This window comes from Hibiscus syriacus, unplaced genomic scaffold, assembly GCF_006381635.1.
Source record: "Hibiscus syriacus cultivar Baekdansim isolate YM2019G1 unplaced genomic scaffold, ASM638163v2 tig00110013_pilon, whole genome shotgun sequence".
Classification (NCBI taxonomy): Eukaryota; Viridiplantae; Streptophyta; class Magnoliopsida; order Malvales; family Malvaceae; genus Hibiscus; species Hibiscus syriacus.
In genome coordinates this window covers 812,006-815,608 of record NW_024062563.1, presented here as the reverse complement: position 1 = coordinate 815,608, position 3,603 = coordinate 812,006, and the positions used below count along the sequence as shown (strand labels likewise).

General features: G+C 30.2%; 1 non-coding gene across 1 annotated transcript; it reads right to left on the bottom strand.

The window, feature by feature from the left end:
• Positions 1 to 1,301: 1,301 nt before the first annotated feature.
• On the bottom strand, positions 1,302 to 1,452 carry LOC120212630. Its single transcript, XR_005524727.1, has one exon. It is a non-coding gene; the product is annotated as a U4 spliceosomal RNA (small nuclear RNA).
• Between the last annotated feature and the right edge of the window lie 2,151 nt (positions 1,453 to 3,603).

The window sequence follows — 3,603 nt, the reverse complement described above, 5'->3', positions numbered from 1 at the left end:
GAGGATTATCAAGTCATCTTATTCAATTTCGATATCTACATTTTGTTTTGCCTTTATATTTTCACTTTATTTCATTACACACACTTATTTTGCCACGACATTTCCACCTATTTTGCCATTACATCTCTATTTGCTGCCACATCACACTATCGCCATGCTATATTCGAATAAGACTTTAAGTGAGAACAACTAGGAATAAAATAAATAGGATGGTATAATATTAGCCTTGTTTGACACTCGAAAAAATGATTAGGACACCCTGTTACTTTAGCGGTTGTCGATAGCTACGACGTATAGACTGTCAAGATATCCTTAGGAAGTGTACAAGGCACTTAAGACTAGCCATGGGTCAAGGCCTCAACACTTGCAAGGGGTGGGTTAATTGGGTGTCGAATCCGATGCAGTAATTCTGGATTTACATCCCCTATAGACTAAAGGGGTGCACGAGCTCCGAGATGCAGTAATCCCTCAGTCGTACCATGATGTCTAACCTAGATAGTGTGAGTGTACATGCATACTTACTTCAGTTATCTTATGTTAACATGAGCATTTGTGAACACTATTAATATGGCATTGTTGTTAGTGTGACACTAAGCTAGTGAGCTCAACGTTCGAAATTGTGTTTCCGTTCGCAGGTCTTTAGGTGGTGAACGAGAGGAGTCGGTCGTGTTACAGACGTTCTAGACAACCAAGCGGTCACAATACGTCTTGAGTCTACTTATTCAGAGGGCATGTATAATTCATAGACCTTCTTGTACTTGAGTCGTAATTGTTTTTGAATACTCGATGTACTTTTGACATTTATTTGGGAGCTTCCCACTATTGCAAACTTATGACTATTTCATATGATTTAATAGTTTTTAAATGATTGTTAATTATTATTTTATGAGTGATTTTAAAAGAAATTTTTGGGTTGCCGCTCTGGTGGTCCTGTGTGACGTTCTAATTGGTCAATTGTGTGTCGTACCGGTTTAGGGTGTAATATATCCCCTATCAAATATTTTTTTTCAAAAAGAATAATAATAAATGATATTTAAGTAACAATAATGTCATGATAAATGACATTAGAGTATTGCTTTAACTTTTCTAATTTACACTAAACGCTTGAACACATAAGAATGATAGTAACCACTACTCCTTTAAAAAGTGTCTGTCATCATCGCATTAGACATGTTCAGAAAAGAAAATAATGACCCTTCCATATTGGCATCTTTGTCATGTACAAAGTTCTACGAATTTCCTATATATAGTACGCTGGTACTTCTGGAGATTATGAAATTCTTGTAAACGAGATATCACAGGGCTTTACCCCGATGGGAGTCCTTCTAAAAATTCTTGAAGGCCAAGAATGAACCCAGACCTAAGAGGGGGTTTGGATATAGTTTTCAACCAGTAATAGACGCGGCTCGGTTATTACCTCACTAGCTGCGTCATTGCACCAAACGCAAAGATGCTTTTAATCAACCTTGTTAGGTCCATTTTATAATACATGCAAGACTAGTCAACTTAATCTTTCATTCGACTTGGGATATAGGGCCATCTATATGTCACACCATTTAACTTGTTCTCTAATATTTGAATGTTTTAAATTAATATCCAAAATTTGATTAAAAAATCATTTTATCAGTACTGAAATTTTAACAGTTCAAATTGATAGATGATGTTAATGTCTTTTTTCAACAATTTATTGAATTCGGGTCGATTTTGATTCAATCTAGTTTGTTTTTGAATTTTGAATCAAATTCATACAATTATATTCGAGTCTGTATCGAATCTCATGTCGGATAAATAGGTTCGAATAAACCAGTTCGGAAAAAAACTTCAATGCCAAATACTCAAAATGATATTCAATCTAAAGATTAGTTTTATCTACTATATGCAAAAATTAACTTTATCTACTATTATACTTGGAGATTTATTGAAAAGAAAAGTGATTAGCTTGTCTATCAAGCAATATTGGTTTTAGAGATATGTTAAACTTTGCTTTAAACATTTTAGGATTTTAATGATTATATGAATAAACTAAATCAAATAGGTTTGCCACAATTTAAAATATTGAAACTTGTACCCACTTATTTAGTGTTATAGACATATTAAAGCTTTGTTTTAAGATTTTCAAGGTGATAGGAATAAAACTAGAATCAAATAGGCTTGTTTAGCAGTAAACTGAATTATGTTATGATTTTCAAACATTTTAAACCACGACAGAATCTCTATACATGTTAAAAAAAATACGAAAAACAAAATTATAACTTAGAAATGATAGGGGTTGCGTGAATGCAAGCCCCCTCAACAACAAATTGATACTGTGTTGTTTACACATTGTCGTAAATGATAGAAATCATGAATTGAATATATATGGTTAAGATATGATCCATTTATTGAATATTAATTAATTTGTTTCAAATTAATTAACTAATTAGAGAAATTCTTTAATTTGAAAAGAAATCTCGACATTAACAATCCTTTGTCGGGAAGGCTATTTCATCTATTTCTTATTCATAAAGAAAATTTCATCCTCATTGATTTAAAAAAACACAAATAGAATATAAATTATCGACAATTTGCAAACAACAAAATAAATTTCTACATACAAATGTCTTGAATCACAAAAGATTTAATTAGTAAAATAAACTAGATCTATTCTCATTTCGTTCGAACATCGTATCAGATTATACCACTTTGATCAAATGATACTTTCAACGTCCGTTCTATAAATATGTTCTTGAAAGACATTCGGATAACAATACTAAAAATATTATCAAAGAGATTTAATAAAAGTTAATATATAGGTATAATGCGTAAAACATTTATATATATATCATGCATATTTCAATAAAAGTTTATATATATATATATATCATACACGTAATTCAAGATAAAATATAGCAATTTAAAGAAATCTTAACACATGTATAGATGTACTGTGCACAAAATTAATATAAAATGAGAATAAATATATGAATTACAAATGGGAAAGTCAAACATGCAGGTACTAAAACAAACTAACAATAAGTTTTAAAAGGCAAGTGCGTATATTTTAATAAATCGAATAGATTGTGAAATTAATTTATCGGAATAAATAGGGATAATTTGGTCTAATAAGTAAACAAACATAAAGGATAAAAATATAATGCAAATAAAATAAAAGGCTCAAAATAATATGAAAGTAACCTAAAACAGAACTAAAATGCATTTAGAGCTGAAGTACAGGGATTACAAACATAAAATGAATTTCCTTTGCATAGTAGCTAGTGACTAAAATGAACCAAAAGAAAATATATGGGATGTGTAAGAAAAATAAAAATTAGCACATAAATCTTAATTTTAAAAATAATTGTTAATAATTAATAGTTAATATAATGTTTATCAACAAAATTTACATAGGGACCAATATGCAAAAATAAAGTATGGCTACCAATTTAAAATTAAATAGGGAGGCAATAAAAAGGATCAGATTTCAAAGAGTGCAAATAGAGCATTTAAATTAAAGAAACAACAAAAATAGAGACTAAAATGCAAGAACGTAGCAAGGTGTGGGGGACCTAAGGTGATTTACCCAAAAATTCGCATGAGACATAATATCTTCTCTACTTTTTTCAT